The sequence below is a fragment of the Triturus cristatus genome, chromosome 12 (assembly GCF_964204655.1).
Source record: "Triturus cristatus chromosome 12, aTriCri1.1, whole genome shotgun sequence".
In the NCBI taxonomy this organism is placed as follows: domain Eukaryota; kingdom Metazoa; phylum Chordata; class Amphibia; order Caudata; family Salamandridae; genus Triturus; species Triturus cristatus.
In genome coordinates this window covers 323531550-323549453 of record NC_140595.1, presented here as the reverse complement: position 1 = coordinate 323549453, position 17904 = coordinate 323531550, and the positions used below count along the sequence as shown (strand labels likewise).

General features: G+C 44.4%; 1 long non-coding RNA gene across 1 annotated transcript in view; it reads right to left on the bottom strand.

The window, feature by feature from the left end:
- Positions 1-210: 210 nt before the first annotated feature.
- LOC146775969 (uncharacterized) overlaps positions 211-17904 on the bottom strand; it is a 339794-nt gene continuing 322100 nt past the window's right edge. Inside the window, exon 3 of the long non-coding RNA XR_014972004.1 lies at positions 211-312. This is a non-coding gene — a long non-coding RNA (uncharacterized LOC146775969). The remainder of the gene's footprint in view (positions 313-17904) is intronic.

Below are 17904 nucleotides of genomic sequence, written 5' to 3'. Positions count from 1 at the left end.
GAAACTCCAAACTAGTTAAACAAGCATTGGCAGAGACAACAGGTCTGGGGTTGGCTGTCAGCCTTCAACTTCTATATTGCTTGTTTTGTTATGGTTTTTGCTAAACTGCATTGTCAGGTAACCTGCTGGTCCCGAGTCAAAATAAGAAAAACATTGGCTAAAATCAAAAATATGTTTTGCTCTCAAAAAGCATATATTGCAATAGACGTACCTGTCACTGGAGGGGGGAAAATCCTTTTACACCCAGTTTTTTCCATGCATGCCTTTACCACACAGATGCCTTTACCACTCATGGTAAGTATAGGTAGGTCCCTGAAAATAACAAAGTTTTAAGTGTCGTTACAGTTCAGTGAAAACATCAGTTAAAACATTACATTTTAAACCCAAAAAACATGGAATTCGCCAGTTATAGTTATTCTGAGTAACTATAATTTGCGCCCCCAAACATGCACATTGTCATCATCAGTGATGTCATAGAACTTATCATTGAAACAAATATCTTCTTCAAACTGGTTGGTTTAATTCAAGGTGAGTTTATTTCAGCATGGATGGCCCACGACAAAGCATGTCCTGTCCACTCGGATCCCGGCAGAGTAACTGCTCCAACGGGAAGAGAGAGAACACCCATGCCACGAACGTAGGCAAGGATCAAATATACACAACAAGACATATCAATATGAAATGCGTGCTGAACGAGCCTGCTTAGCACTAGGGCATTAACTAAACATACGCGCACGGCACTTAAGATTTCATTACAACTTCAACCCACCTTTTTATCTGAACAACAAAATATCATAATACACATTGACTTTATTCACTTACATAAACATCATATTTTGGGGGAATTCTCCTGATTCGAGAACCCAACAAATTAATGCGAGTACTACCAGAAGCTGTACCCGGGATCCCAGATGACATGTTACCTGTAGCACCTGTGGCTGCCTGAAGATGTGTATCCCCGTAAGATTAAGGATTATGATTGAGCCCGTGTGCCCAATCAGTATCTCCATCTAGTGCTATATCTCTCTTTTTGTTCATAAAAGTCACTTGATCAGAAGTCAGTCTGACAAGCTGTCTCGTATTCCACCACCCTTTTCCCCAAATAAGTGCAGAACCTTTGCTTACCCTATCCACCTGCACAGAAGCAGAAAACTTGGAATCCCCTTTCTTGGTTCTTATGGGATTTCTAATCATAACCCAATCACCTGTGCGTAAATCAACAACTGAATTACCATGTTCACCATCAAACCTAGTTTTCATGTGAGTCTGCTGAGCACTAACTTTAGCAGCTACTATCCCCTTAGATGGCATCATTTCAGAATTTCCCTGTGATTTTTCACTCAACCACCTAGGATACAAAGTAGTATGAACATTCCAACCCCTCAATAATGGAAAAGGAGTCACCCCAGTAGTGCAATGAGGACAAGTATTATAAGCCCAGACTTTGCGCTCAATAAACTTTGCAACATCCAGTCCTGAAGCTAAAGCTGTTTGTACCCCTTCTTTAATTATCCTCCTCAGACGCTCAACGAAACCATTAGAAGATCGTGCATACAATGCAACCTTGAGATGCTGGACATCCATGCTGTGTAAAAAATTCCTCGTGCATTCAGAAACGAAATGAGTGCCACTGTCTGTGACCAAAAAGTTTGGAACCCCCTCCCATACAAAAATGTGTTCCAAAAAATTAAAAACTGTCTGAGTATCAGGCGATGCAACAAATGCATGGTACATCCACTTGGAGTGATAATCTAGAAGTAATATAGTGTACCTCTGTAGTATGGGGTATTCGGTATCGCGCGCCGGGTAGAGTGTTAGGCGCACGATGCCACTACGTAATGATTGTAAAGTGTTGGTGTTCTTTTGAATATAGCTCGGGGCATGGCGTTCGACTCACGGGCGTTCCGATGGTATTAAGTCAGTTGCCGTCTGGACGTCTAAGTGAGTGGGCGCTCATGCTACGGGTGGAGTGTTCCTATGAACTTAATAAATCTACTTAAGCTTACCGTGATTGTTTGCTGCTCATTACATCTGGCGACGATCGGGATTTGCTCCACCCGCCGAACCACGCAGATGAGCGCAAATCCTGCCCAACGGATCCCGTACCCATGTCATGAGAACTTGGAACTTCATCAGACAGAGCGCGTGTACCAGACTGGGGCTCATTCAGCTTTAACCAATGCCCCCAGTGAAGTTCATCACCCACATTATCCTGTCTTTCCAACAAGATATTGGCTTGTATGTCAGAAATCTTAACGAGCTGTCTTTTGTTCCACCACCCTTTATTTCCAACAAAAGCGGCCCCCTTACTTACATTGCACACTCTTTCTGGTCTTAAAAATCTTGATTCCCCTTTTTTCACTCTAGTTGGTTTCCTGATTTGGACCCAATCCCCCACAACCACATCTTCTATTGTTGGGTGTCCCCTCTTTTCAAAATTTTCCTTCATTAGTAACTGCTTAGAGTAAACCCTCTTGGCAACATCCTTAATATCTATCCTTTTTTCAACAGACCTCTCTTTTAACCAAGACGGGAATAGAGATGTGTGAGCTTCTCTACCTCTTAACAACGAAAAAGGTGATACTCCGGTTGTACAGTGAGGGGAGGTATTATAGCTCCACAATTTTTCCACTAGAAATGTATTCACATCCAAACCTGCCGCCAGGGCAGTCTGAATGCCTTCTTTTACAATTTTATTCCCCCTTTCAACCAATCCGTTGGAAGTTGGGGAATACAGTGCCACCCTAAGATGTTTTACATCAAGCTGTCTCAAAAATTTACACATCTTTTCCGACACAAAATGTGTGCCATTGTCGGTGACAATAACTTTTGGAGCACCCTCGATCGAAAAAATGTTCCTTAAAAACGTGAAAGTTGACTCCTTATCTGGAGATTCAATGAAACTATAATACATCCATTTTGAAAAATAATCCACTGCCAATAAAATGCCTATGAATTTAATAAATCTACTTAAGCTTACCGTGATTGTTTGCTGCTCATTACAACCTCATATTCCGGTAAGGTGGAAAATGGACCAGAAAAATGGAACCCACATTTTTCCCACGCTTGATCCCGAAACAGGGTGGGACACAAGGGAACATGAATACCTCTCCATTGCTTGTCAGATAATAAACACTCAGGACACTGATCAATCATAGATTTAACCTGAGCATCCACAGAAGGCCACCAATAATGTTGTTTTATCTTGATACTCGTTTTGGTACACCCCAAATGCCCCTCATGAGCCTGCAATATAATGGTAACACGTAGCTTGTCAGGAGGGACAAAAAGACCTCCCCTGAGCCCAAATTTTTTTCCACCAAAAGCTCATCAGAAACCTGAGCAAATATCTTCAAATCCGTAGTAAATTCCTCAATTCAGGCCATCCTTTAACCATGTACTCAATGACTTTATCTAACACGGAATCCTCCCATGAAGCATTGATCCAGTCTTGCTCACTTACAACCGATTTGTACTCAGATTTAGCGTAAACCACTGCAACACATTCCACATCATCCTACACAGAAGTGTCCTCCCCCTCCAACTCAAGTGCCAAGCGTGACAAACAATCTGCGGGAAAATTCTTTCCCCGCGGAATGTGACAAATGGTGAAGTTGTATTTCTGCAATTTTGAAACCAACCTGGTAAGCCTAGATGGCATGTTTCTATTGCCACACCTCGTAAAAATGTGCATCAAAATTTTGTGGACAGTCAACAATTCAAACCTAGTGCCCCAAATGTATGTTCTAAACTTATGGACTGCGCAATCACAGGCCAGGGCTTCCCTTCCGATAGTACTGTACTGCTTTTCATATACCTTGAGTGGCCTGGACGCAAAAGCCACAGTTTTCTCAATACCACTAACCCTTTGACTGAGTACAGCGCTCAAACCATGAGCACTGCCTTCCACTGTAATGATAGATGCCTGATTTTCACAAAACGCACTCAGTGCTGGAGTGGTTATGAGCTTTTTGACCTTCTCAATCGCTGTATTTTGCACTTCAGACCACACACATTTTTGCCCTTTCCCTTAACAACATTCCGTGTGGCTCAACAGACTGAGCATAACGGGGACAAAGTGTGCATAGTATTCTGCCAACCCAAGAAATGAGCGAAGGGCATCTCTGTTCTCAGGGGCTTTGGCATCACTGATGACTCTAGTCAATGACTCTTTGGTCTTCATACCATCACAAGAAATGGTATGTCCCAGATATTATTTTTCCAACTTCACAGTCATACCCTTATTAAACAGAAGGGACAACACTTTCCTAAGAGCTTTGTAAAGTTCCTCAAGATCCGTGGCATAAATCAATATATTGTCCTGATACGCTTGCACACTAGCTATGTTCCCAAACAAATTGTCCAGGAGCTTTTGGAACACGCTGGCGGCATAAGCCAAGCCAAATGGGAGCCTAAGATATTTGTACAACTCATAAGGAGTAATGAATGTGGAAAATTGTTGCAGGGATTCTGCCCAAGAACAGAACTGTGCATAGGATTCTGGGACCTTGGTAAGTAGGGACTAGTCATCCTACCACCTGAGTACCCATGAGCCCAGGACAGCCTAGCTATAGTGTCTCACTTGCTCTTCTACTCACTCACAGAGAAACAAGTGATTAGACACCCCAGAACACAACACTCCCACATCTCCCAGGAATCGCGGTAACAAGACACACCCTTTCGCTCTCACTCTTGTACTTGTCCACAATAAGATCTGACAGAGACACAAAACAGTTAAACATATTTATTTTAACTAACGTGCCCTAACATGCAGTATACGTGCCACAACAAGCAGGAAAATGCATAAAATACAAATACAGTCAGCATAGCAGTTAGTCCATATATCATGAAGGGAGATATAATAATGAAAATACAATAGAGAAAGGCTACAGAGCCTAACCTCCCTCCCCTTGCTAAAAATAAATATTATTATATATTAGAAGATCGCTGGGCTTTGCCTGAAGACCCCATACCTTAGACTATAGATGATAGTTCTACATCATGGGTGCTCTCTCGCTCTTCTCCCTGGAAAGGTCGCTCTCCAAGTGTGTGCCCCCTATGCATATATCCCCATAATATCAAAGTACGAGTTTCCAACAACAGCTGCATTGGTATGTTTTGTCTAGGTGCTAGGACCTGACCAGAACTGAATAACAGGGGACATTGTTTATCGACCTTGCACACAATGTTCAGACTAAACTCCAGGAACAGGCAGAGAATGGACACAGCAGACAGTTCTCATGTGAAAAGCACAAAGTAATTTGCAAAAATAAAGCCATGTAGTAACGTGCACAAAGCTGCATACTGGCTGCAAGGTTCATGGTAACTTAGTGATGTCGACAATGTCCTAAATGGCCAAGTGACAGTCTTGAGATTCAGAGGATAAAGCAACCTGGTGATATGCAGACCTTAGGTCATTAGTAGAAAACCAGAGTGTCCTTCTATACTAGCCAGTAAATCTTGTATTTTAGGCAGTGGGTGGCAATCCACTATGAATTTTTTGTTAAGAGAACGCAAGTCGGTACACAAATAATGTCACCAGTCCTCTTGCGCACAACAACAATGGGGGCCAGCCACTGGGGGAAGAATCAGTGGCTTGTATAACTCCTTGAGACAGTAAATCATGGAAAGTGCTCTTCAGTTCCTCCCTAGCGCTCAAAGGAACAGGGAAAACGTTCTGGGCAATGGGTTGGCCATTAGGAATCAGCCTAATTTTGTGCTCAAAACTTGAAACCTTCCCAACGTGCTTAGCAAATAAGGCTTTAAAATCTGCTAAAATGGCATTAACCGATTCCTGAGGATCATCATTAACACATGAAATGGGTACTTTGGGCATCTCCCCCAGGTCCACTGGATTGTCAGAACCAGGAACCAACAGTATGCCCATCCTGGCCAAATCCTGCCAACCCACAATGTTTCTCCCCTTAACAGTAACATACACCTTGGTAAAGGTCTCCCTGCCAAGAGACAACACCTTTGCTTTGAAATAGCCAAGCATATCAATATCTTGTTCCCCAAAAGCCTTTGGTTGACAGAAATTGAATTATCAACACCCGACTGCTCATAAAAAGTAGAGTCTTGTAAAATAGTTATGGGCGACCCTAAATCAGCCATGACCATTAACTTAATATGATCAACAAGGACTTTACACAAAGGGCCTTTAACAGGTAACTCTAGAGTGTTACATTCCAATGTTAACACAACATTGTTAAGTAAATCAACACAGCCCACCACATCTACGTCAACATTCCCCACTTTTGCAGTATGTTTCGAAACACCTGCACACACTATGAAAATAACCACATTTTTTACTGAGTGCACATTTTTTTCCAATAGCTGGACAACTAGGCAAGTTACTAAGATGGGTTTTAGAACCACACCTGTAACAAGAGCCAAAGACCTTTTGGTAAAGGTTTTAAATTGTTTCCCTTTAGAACTAATAGCACCTACTAACTCAGTACACTCTTCTGTGGACACAACAAAAATACCCATAGCAGAGTCTGGCTGTAATATTTTGAAGAAATTGGAGACTTTTAAATGCTCAACGCTAGATCCAGCACCTCCATAAGTGTTTTCGTAGAGGAACAATTAAAAAAACAAATTAGTCACGAATGTAGGTGTCTAAATTGGGACCAAACTCACAAGTGAACGTCAGAACTCTTTCTTAGGGCTGATATATATTCTTCCACATTTTCCTCTGGAAATTGCTTTAGTTTGAAAAAGGCATGTCGTTCAAGCATAATGTTAGGTTCATCAGCAAAATGCTTCCGTAATCTAAAAACCACCTCAAGGTAAATGTTCCATTGGCCATCACCTGAATGTGCTGGTATATTTGGCAAACTTTCAAAAATACGCTGTGCTGCGTGACCAAGACTTGCAGATAATAAGGCAAATTTATGTGAATAAATGTAGCCTGTAGCATCTATAGCAACCAAATGGTTCTCAAATAACCTGAACCAATATTTCCATTTAATTACAGGTTTGCGTGGATGAGTTAGAAAGGGTGAAGGTTGAGTCATAGATTGCTGCGAACCTGTAATAGAAGAATTACTACCTGCACTCACCCCTGAATTTGAAGTGGACCTAATCACAAATAGTGAATAAATACATGAAAAGCAGGAAATGAAGTTAAAGCATAAATACTGAATAACAATATAAATGAGTAAGCAAGAAATCTACATTGCCATGAAAATTACAGATTGTGTAGGCAGCCTACAATAATACCTGTATGTGCTATGTCCAACTCAAAATGTGAAGCTCAGGAAACAATGTTGAATACCAAATGTACTTAAAGGTGTGCCTGTCACTGAATCCTTCAGGCAAAATGCTGCCGTAAAGTTGGCCAATAGATGAGGTGTGCCTGTCACCGACTGTGCAGGCAAAGCGCCCCTTTGCTGAGGAAATATAGCCATAGGTGTGCCTGTCAACGGAAGTGCAGGCGAACTGCGTTGAAATGGACTTTATCCTTCACTTAAGATGGCTGCCGAGAGCGTCAACGTATGACGTGTGGCTGAAGTCAGGAACTGAATTTTTCCTCCACTTAAGATGGCTGCCAGGAGCATCAACGTGTGACGTGGTGATGAGATCAGGCGTGCCTGACCTAAACTTCAATAATGGTAGCAAGATGGCCACCAAGCGTCAACGCGGTGCCAAAGTCGTGTCCTAGAGGGCACTGGCAGCGTGGAGTGCAGCAATAGGGCCCTTCGTCAAAGGTGTTCCCAGGAGCGGGCAGAAACGACATGGATGGAAGCGAAACCTGGTTGAAGATCCATGCGAAAAATGCCATTTAATAAAAAAATCTTTTTATTGCGGTTCAAAATGATATCCATAGCAACACTGCTGTGCAAGGCAGCTCAAACAGTGAACAAACCAACAAATAACATGAGATTGCTCGTTTTCAGTATATAACTACTGCTAGGTGTCTGATCATAGACTTGCATTAAGTCCGCAATGTAAAGGTTGTGTACATACATTTCCATTAGTCTGCTGTGGATTGTGAACTGGTGTGGGCTTGCTGTTGGAGATATTGACGTAGAGGTTCCCAGACGTCCTTGGGTTTGGATGATGTTGGAAGTTTTTCTGCATATAGTTTGAGGTTCTCCTTACAGTACACCATATCTTTAAACCAGTGCTCGATTTTCGGGGCAGGGGTGCTCTCCCATGTTAGAGCCACCCTGCGCTTGGCCATCAGTAATACAATCCGCACAAATTTGCCCAGAGTCCCCTTTCCCCTTCAGTTTAGGTACATAGCATAGTAGACAAATTAATGGTATACATTGCATTAGCACCCCGGACATGTCTAGTATATGTTTCACCACCTCTTCCCAGAAGAGGAGCACAAGCCTACAATCCCACGCTAGGTGCCAGAAGTCAGCGTCTAGTTGGCCACAGTGCTTGCATTTGCTAGAATCGCGTAGATCGCATTTGTGCAATTTAAAAGGCGTGTGATACACCTGGTGAATATACTTAAAATGTATAATGTGCAGGTTGCCATTTGGTGCGAGGGTGCTAGTGAGATTGCATATGTGCTCTCACTCTGACGTCGTCAGGGGAGGTGTCAGTCTATCATTCCAGCAGGCACGGCTTCTGTCCGGTTCAGCAGCTTTCTCATCTCGCACAGTTCTATATAGTTTGGTGACCAGCTTACGCGGTGTGGGCGCAACCAATAGCAGTTGTAGTGACTGCAAGGCTGGCGGTTCGGCTGGATATGTAGTGTAGGGTGTTCTAAGAGCCTGCTTAAGTCTATGTATAGTAAAGTAAAACAGTGGAGTAGGGTTGGTAATATATCGGAGCCCCTCAGGAGTAATGAAATTCACATCAGGATAGAGGTCTTGCATGGTATCAATACCCGCCTCCTTCAGTGACTGTAGCGGGCCCACCTCTTGTGTCACTGAGAGCGCAGCATGGTGTGCCAAGGGCAGTGCTGGGGCGTAGATAGGGAGCTTCGCTGCGAGTATGCCTATAGAGTGCTAGGTCTCAATAGTCGTGTCTAGTGTATTGATTTCCTGTTTTGGCGTGCCTCTATATGTGTGCATGATAATACCGAGTAGTGGAGTCGGATACGCATCTCCATCCTCCACCCCCACATGAGTGTAGGAAGGTGGAATATGACTGCATGGTTACCCCCACTTTTTTTCCTGGTGGTCTGCTGGTTTGCGACTTACTGCTAATCCAGCTAATCAGGACCCCAGTCTATCTGCTTTCTCCCTAAATTGGTTGTTCATGTACTTTAGGTATACTCCAACTTGGATACTGCGGTACCCTTATCAGTCCCTAGTATATGGTATACTATGTACCCAGGGCATGGGTACCCCAGAGGCTTCTCAGGCTGCATCATGTATTATGTCACCCCTGGGAGACCATTCAAAATGACACAACAGGTCTGCTACAGCAGCCTGTGTAAGGTGGTGCATGCACCCCTTACTTAGATGTAGGTTCACTATCTCTACTCTATATCACTGCACATATAAACCTGTCAGCCACCCCTATGGCAGGGCTTATCAATCCTAAAGGCAGGGTGCTGGGTTTTATGTGAGAGGGTGCTCCTGCATGAGCAGAGCCCCTCTGCAGCCTTCGGAACCTCTATTTTGGGGTTGTTTGTGATGCAGCCAACCATATATACTTAAGTGCATTATAACCTTGCGGTAAATGCCAACTTTAAAACAGCTGCATGGAAACATGTTGTGTTTGGTGTCAAACACCTTAGAATCATACCTCCACACCAGTAACTTGTGTGGGAGGTATGATTCAACTCTCATAGAGGGAGAAATATGACAACACTGGTACACCCGGTACCAGCTTTCTTGACCCTGGCATCACAAAATGGATGCTGCCAGCCACAGCCACGAGTCTGCCCTCCTGCTGCTGGACAAAACCCTGGCAGGGGAAGGCTGGACAATAGGTTTCCTGTCACAGGGAATTGTGACCACCTCCCAGACAAGCTTTAGTGTATTGGGGCAGGGTGGGAGCACTCTGAGAATGCTTTGATGTCTGCACATTTGGTAACCCTGTGCATAGTCCAGCTCATACCGGTTGCAGGTGCCATTTGCTCCTGCTCTGATACGAAACTGGACAAAGGACATGGGTGTCGCCACCCCTCTGTCCTGACCCTCCCCTAGGTGGGTCTCCAGAGTTTGTCCCACCCCTTCCTTGGGTATACAGTAGGAACCCCTGACTACAGGAATTAGATTTATCTGGACTAAACTCTGCTACAGAAACCAAGTACTTCGACTAACTACAGTACGCTGGTTGACTGAAGAATCTCCCTTGGAGTAAAGGAGTTACTCCCCTGCAAGGCAGGCACCTTAAACGCATCCGACCGGTTTGCATCTCCCGAGATCCTGAGGACTCCAAAGATTTCTGCAACACAGGAGGTGGGTTCCCAAGTGTCCCAGAGGTTGACTAGTGCTCTCAGCAATCCTGAGACCCGCAGCCCTCGTGGGGACCGTGCAACCCGTACCCCTGTGCACCGTGTCCATTTGCAGCAGCATATGCTTTTTGACGACCCCGGAGGCTGTGCTTTGGGCTACTTGTAGTCCTGACCCTCGGAAGTATTTCCACTGAAGATTTCCGGCCTACACTCCACGAGTGTTCCGTGGGCTGTTATTTTGTGATTCAGCTTGAGGTCCCTTCGCGATCCCTGATCCGTTGGCCTGTGGGTCCCTGTGAAGGCAACTTTAACTTTCAGTGGGCTTTTCTGGTTGCTCCAGACATGACCTGACCCTCCATAGCTTTGAGAGTCCCCAGGACCTTGCTGGTCCTCACCGAAGCATCTTCCCTCTGACCGCGTGGGTTGTAGTTGCCAAGGCTTGTTGGTGTTAAATCCGGACACTGACCGCCCCAGCCCTTGACATCCTTCGTGGGACAGCTCACCTCCAGACTTTGGTAATCGTCGACGTCTCCCCATGGCTGCAGAGTCAAGCTTCACCTCTTCTCACCTGACACACCCGACATCGTTGGCCATTCGTCTATCATGCCCCTGGTCACTGTGAAGTGACCCCGACTCTGTCCCCTCTGATATCAGGTTCTTCTCAGCTCCGATCCAGGATTGCATCACACCGGACACTTCTCATCCTCCCAGCAGCAGCACTTCTTCGCATCACGCCATTGAAATCAACAAGCGTTTCTGACACCACTTGACCCCTATGCACCCGGCTCTCTTGGGATAGGTAACACAGGTACCTTGGTACTCTCAAGGGTGCTGGCCTTAGAACCTTCTATTTTCCAAAGGGTTTGCTTGAAGTCCTCTCCTAAGTATCCTTAATCTTTAAAATTCCAAAAGCGATTTTCCCATAGAGTTGTACGGAGCTCGCGTCTGTGTTCTCACACTGCACCCGTCCTCCGTGGGTACCCTGTGTCTTTACTTTGTGTGGTTACTTGGGGTCCCAGCAATTCTACATGCTCTAGGCACTGTGTCTAGTCAAGTCGTGGCTGTTATACCACTTTCTTAGTATATGGTTTGGTCTCCCCCTGGAGCCCACTGTGTATTGTGCTATGTACTGTCGTTATAGTGCTTTAATACTGTGTATCTTGTTCTCAAATCTCAAAGAGCTTAGTAGAGAGGGTTTAGTAATAAATACATATATCTTATATTTACCTTGTGTGGTTCTCCTTTCATTTGGTCATTCAGGAGGTTATAATCTGGTGAACCAAGCTGCTTTACATTCCTTCGAGACTTAGTCTGAAGGCTGCTCTCCATAGCTACCACTAGGATAGCTTTCAATAAAGGTTGTCTTTAACCTAATCATCAATAAGGGTCGTTTGGACTGGTGCAAGGTGCCCACTTTAACTAGCGGACAGCATATACCAGGCCAACTTCTCACAGTGAGGAGTAAAAGCATGGGGATTGAACCAGTAGTCTGCATATTCCCTTGGGCACAGATATAGTATATGTACGGGTCTGGAGCGCTGAATCCCCCCCTTGGCATAATCGAGCGTAAGTGTCGCCCAGCCTACCCTAGCCTGCTTGCCTCCCCAAATCAATCGAAGCAAAGAAGTCCGCATGACGCTGAAAAAATCCTGTGGCAATTTTATAGGAATATTGCAGAATAAGTACAAAAAAAGTGGTAAGATGACCACGTTGATAACCACAATGTGGTCAGCCAGGGATAGCGGCAATGAAATCCACTTATCAACTTGTTGCTCTAGAGAGGTACACACTCTGCCATAGTTTTCTTTTATGACAATCTTGGGGTCACGATGCACCCATACAACCAGGTATTTCACTGGATCCGTGGTCCACACCAAAGGGTACTCCATACTTGGAGGAGTCATTGCGGGAGTCAGCGGTATAATCACTGACTTGTTCCAGTTGATAGTGAGACCAGAGAACAACCCAAATCTGATATACTCTCTCAGCACCTGCGCTAGGTAATGTTGTGGCTCTCTAATAAAAAGCACCATATCGTCGGCATAGAGGGATATACGGACAGGGCGGTGCATAAAATTGAGGGCCGACGCTCTGTGACGCTGGCGAATCACACAAGCCAAAGGCTCGAGTACAAGAGCAAATAGCAAGGTGACAGAGGGCAACCCCGAAGGGTGCCTCTGATGATCGGGAAAGGCTCTGGTTTCAGCTCCCCCACGTGTACACGTGCTGAAGGGTCTGAATAGAATAGTCTCACCTAGCCAAGTAATATTGGGGGAAACCCCGTATGTTGCAGAATTTGGAACATGTAACACCACTCTATAGAGTCGAACGCTTTTGCTGCGTCTAACATTACCACAGCAGCGTGCAAATCTTGATCCAGGACATGAAACATCGCAAATTTAGTTCTTTAGTTACAGCTTTGGCTTCTCTACCTACTATCGAAAGGATTCTCTTCCCTCGATTATACACTTCCCCTTTCTCGTTACCCTGTGCCTTATTACCACAAGCATTTGGGATAAATTGTCACTTTTAACATGCACACAATATTTTGTTAACGTTTCGATTTTAAATATGTATATATTGTATGATATTACAGCCCTGAAGAAGCCCATGTCTGCGCGAAACGCGTTGGCTGTGCATCTATGAAAGTATAAAGAGGGATTCCCAGGCGAAAAGCTTGAAAAGACACTATGCTAATTATGGCGCATATGAATAACAGCCCATATGTTAGAACATGTACAAAATCAAATTGAGCACAAAACCATATTAAAATGATTTAAAAAAGTTTTTATTTTTATAAAAAACACAATAAAAATACTTTAGTTATAAAGTATACAAAAACACATCAAAGTTCACAGTTACAACCCACAAATTGCAGTCCTATGTATTTGGGAAAATTTCATGCCCACCCCCACTAGTGGGATTATACAGTAATCTCAACAGTAGATGATTTTATCTAGGTCCTATTGTAATCCAATATACTGAACAGAGAGACAAAAACAGACAGTTTATTTTGTCATTATTCTAACACACCCGTTTTTGGAATTTCAAAAAGCAAATCTTTGGAACAATCAGATCATAATGTATCTCAAGGAAAAGCTATTAGTACGGATTGTGTAAACTGATAGCGTCGACGCGTTTCGATGGTTTTAGCTATGATCCATCTTTATTAAGACAATAATAATAACGTCCCTCTTGTTACAGGCACTGGTTGGTTGCCATGGTCATTATGTCATCACGTCCTGTTTCCACATGTGTAGTAGGATCGATCGATCTTTGTTATTTAAAAAGGTGAAATCTCTATCTACACATACAGTAGTCTAATAAAGTTAAGAAGCACTTCGTCAAGTTTGTGCTTGCATATGTGGTTGAACTGGCTGTATAATCTCAGGTTATCTATACACGCTGATACGGTAAAATGGGAAATGCGTTATTCTCCTAAATATGGCCCGTTCTTGGTTGCTGGTAAACTCACAGACCACCGTATAGGTGTCTTTAGCAGGGGGCTTCCTACTTCCTCACGTATTTGGTATAAATGCTGCAAAACGCCTCTCCGGATTAGCCCTGGTCTCGGAGGTTGAAGTAAATTCAATAGTGCATAGTGGGCTAAATGCACTACCTCAATTTGCGCGGTAAATGTTGTCGTCGCGAACGACCTTATAGGGGATTCTCCGTAGCAAGGCGCTTCGCTCGTTCTCCCGCGTTCGTTGTATCTATGAAAACCAAGCATATCTGTAATAAAGATACACCAAGGCTAAAAACAGCAACGTGGACTCATTTAAAAAAAAAAATTCTAAACATAGACCTTGTAATTTACTGTGTATACATGTTGTCTCTCAAACCCCTTGTATGGATGTGCAGCTGTTGTAAAGGAGCCGCCTTGCATTGGACAGCTCGGATGGGTTACAGGGAGCAGGATATGTAAAGGATAATGCCGGCTGCCGGTGGAGCTGCACTACGGTACAACCATCTTGCCGTGCGCCCTCTAGCGCCCTCGCCAAAAATGCCTTTATGCAGCCGTGGGCCAGAGCAGGAAAGATAGTCGTCAAATGAAATATATATCTTCTTCAAACTGGTTGGTTTAATTCTGAGTGAGTTTATTTCAACATGCATGGCCCACGACACAGCACGTCCTATGCACTCGGATCCCGGCAGAGTAACTGCTCTAATGGGAACCGAGAGAATACTCATTCCACGAACGTAGGCAAGAGTCAAATATACACAACGATACATATTAACATGACATGCGTGCTGAGAGAACTCGCTCAGTACGAGGGCATAAAATAAAACACGCGCACATGGAGTTTAAGATTTCAGTACAGTAATCAATGAAGTTATTAATGATGTCATAGAACATGTCACGAGTGATGTAATATGTGAGGTAATACGTAGTGCATAGCGTGGGTACGAGTTATAGTTATTTGAAATAATTATACTTGGTAAATTTCAGTGCTTTTTAGAATTTCAAATGCTATGTTTTAACTGTGATTTTCATCTATCTGCATTGTCATTTTAACCTTTGTTTTTTTCAGAGAATTTGTGAGGTTTTGTCATGCAAAGTAAGATATTACCACCATACGTAACTATAACATCTCTTTAGCCTTAGTGTTTTTTTCAGTGAATTTCTAGTTGTTTTTTTAAACATCTATACAACTATGCCAACCCGTGCCACATACAGCCCTTTGCCCCAACCCCAAGGGCGCAGCCAACCCCTGTTGTGCATGGCCCTTGGCTGTAGGCCACATGGAGTTGGCCGCAGGGCCTGGCATGTGCACAGGTCCTGCACCCAACCAACACAGATGGCCACCCCCACCACGCACAGCCTTTACTACTAGTAGACAGGATTTCACACCAAAAAAACACCTTTTTGAGAGCGGAGTGGAGTTAAGTTGGAGAAATGAATTTATTTCTCAAAACTTTTCCAACTTTGTGTGCAACACTGTACAGCACACTTCCAAAGTGTCTAAAGTGGGAACAGTTTTAGTGATTATCTAGGCATAGTATTTTGTACTGGAAGGGTACCCCTCCAGTGGAAACCTATGCTAGACATCACACACACACACACACACACACCATCCTTGTGGGGACTATGTGTGAATACCTGCATTGTGGGGACTAACCTTTCCCAATGTTTTTAAAACACACTAATAACAGAAAAATGTTAAGAAAAAATTCATGATACTGGATCCTGCTTCAAATTTGCAAATATATTGTTATTTAATCGTGCGCACAGCACCATCCTTGTAGGGACTTGAACACGTGCTACCATCCTTGTGGGGACCTAGTCCGTAACACTATTTGTGATTGAATACAGTCAAAGGTACATGGCTAATTGTTTATTTTATCAACAATATACACAAACAACATTATAATCAATTCATATATGAATTGCTATATATATCCTAGGTGTTAGACCTGGCACTATTGGCGTGAGTCTCCCTTCCTTTTTTCGCTGTGTCTCCTCTGTTTTTGCTGGTTATAGATGCTCTGGGCGCTATGCCGCTGCCATTCAGTGCCACAGCGCGAATGCTCCCTTTGTAAAGATGACATATGAATTGGTACATCCATGATTGGCTTATTCAGTTTAACTGTTAGTCCCTAGTAGCGTGGCCGGTGTGTGCCCAGGGCTGGTAAACCGAATGCTGCTGGTGGGCCTGCAGCACTGGTTTGTGCCACCCACAGAAGCAGCTTGTAAAGTGTGTCTCAGACCTGCCACTGCAGTGTCTGCGTGCAGTCCAGAACTGCCATCTTGGCTGTGAAGTGCACCCGCTTCCCAGCCCCTAAAACCTTCCCTTGGCATCATGTAAGCCCCCCTTATGATAGGGCGCATTGTATGTGTAAGGTAGGACATGCCCTGTTGTATGTAGCATGTCCTAGTAGTGAATTACACCCAATTTCGTTTTTCACTACTGTAAGGCTACCTGTTCTCCATAGGCCAGAATGGGAGGTCTGGGCTATTACATCCTATAGTCCTAACTGACCCACAGAACATGGTAGAAAAACGAATCTAGTATGCCTGAGCTCAGAATATTAAAATACATCTTTTAGTGAAGGTTATTTTTATATTCTGTGTTTGAAACTACCACTTTTAGAGTATAGGTACTTTCTTGCCTAAGCCTTCCAGTTGCTCTGCTATTATGTGTATTGGCTGTCTGGTTTTGGAGGGACAGGGCAGGCTGAGTCAGACCTGGGTTGAATAGAGCGACCTGCCTAGGTGTGAGGGGAGGGGTAGCTCCTGCACTTGAATAGGGCTGTGCCTGGCAAGGTGAAAGCTGGCTCCACCTCCCACTGTGCGTCTGAGGAAGACCCCCTCTTTCTGAGAGGAAGGATGCAGCCTGATCAACAAAGTGCTTCAGGGCTGGGCAAAACTGGTTCTGGCTGGGTTCAGAGGCTCGGGACCCCTAAGAACAAAGACTTTGGGGGTATAAATATTTGTGCACAAACCCCTACAATTTGTATTGCTCCTGGATAACAAGAAGAACCTCTGTCCGTGTGGCTACAGGAATCTGCAAGAGAAGGACTGTCCTTGTGCCTTGTGTGCTGTTTCTGGGACTGGCCTGCAGCTGTTACTACTGGACTTCAAGAAGAGGAAAGGAACTTTGATTGGACTTTTATTTCTTTTGCTACAGCAACTACCCAAGGGCTAGGAGAGAGCTAGCCCCCTGCTGGAGTCTCAGGCACATCAGACTCCACCATCAGCCTCCTGTTTCCTCCCAGCGAGGATTACTATCTGCAGGTGAGGCTCCTGTGTGTTCCAGGACCTCTATTTCTACTGTTGAGAAGAGAGCTCTGAAAATCGTCGCTAACCTCCGTTAGCGAGCCGCTGCAGCTGGTGAGCGTGAGAAAAATCGCCGCTCCGCTGTCGCCGAGCGCTCGCTAACCCCGAAGATCGTCGCAGCACCTGTCTGCGGGCCTGAAAACGCCCGCTATCCGAAGATCGTCGCAGCACCTGTCTGCGGGCCTGAAAACGCCCGCTATCTGAAATCATCGCAACAGGATCATCGCAGCGCGGACGCCGAGCGTTCGCCATTTTCCCCGCATCGAATCCGGATCGTCGCTCCCTCACGGAGCGCCATCTTTGTCAACGCAGCAAGATTGCACACGCAACAGGCCCGGTGCATCATCCTTCCTTTGCGGCAAGGATTTTATCGCATCACCGGATCAGCGTGAAGAAGTTTGTCGCTTTGTCCTGCCCGCAACCCAGCGCATCATCCTCCCTTGCGGTAAGGATTCAACGCATCGCTGGTTAGCGTGAGGAAATTTCTCGCTACAACTCCTTAGCGACATTTTTGTTGCTTTGGTCCAGGAACCAGATACTTTGTGAGTAAAAGGGTCGCAGAGACCCCTGCCTTGAACTAAACATCATTTTGTGCATCCTGAACTATTTTTCCTTGCAGCATTTCTAAAGTAATTATATTTTTATAGTATTGTGGATTTTTACTGTTATTGGTCTTGTGGTTAAGTCTATATAAAAATACCTATTTTTCATAACTACTTGAGTGGTGTCCATTTGTAGTGTTCCTCATTATATTACT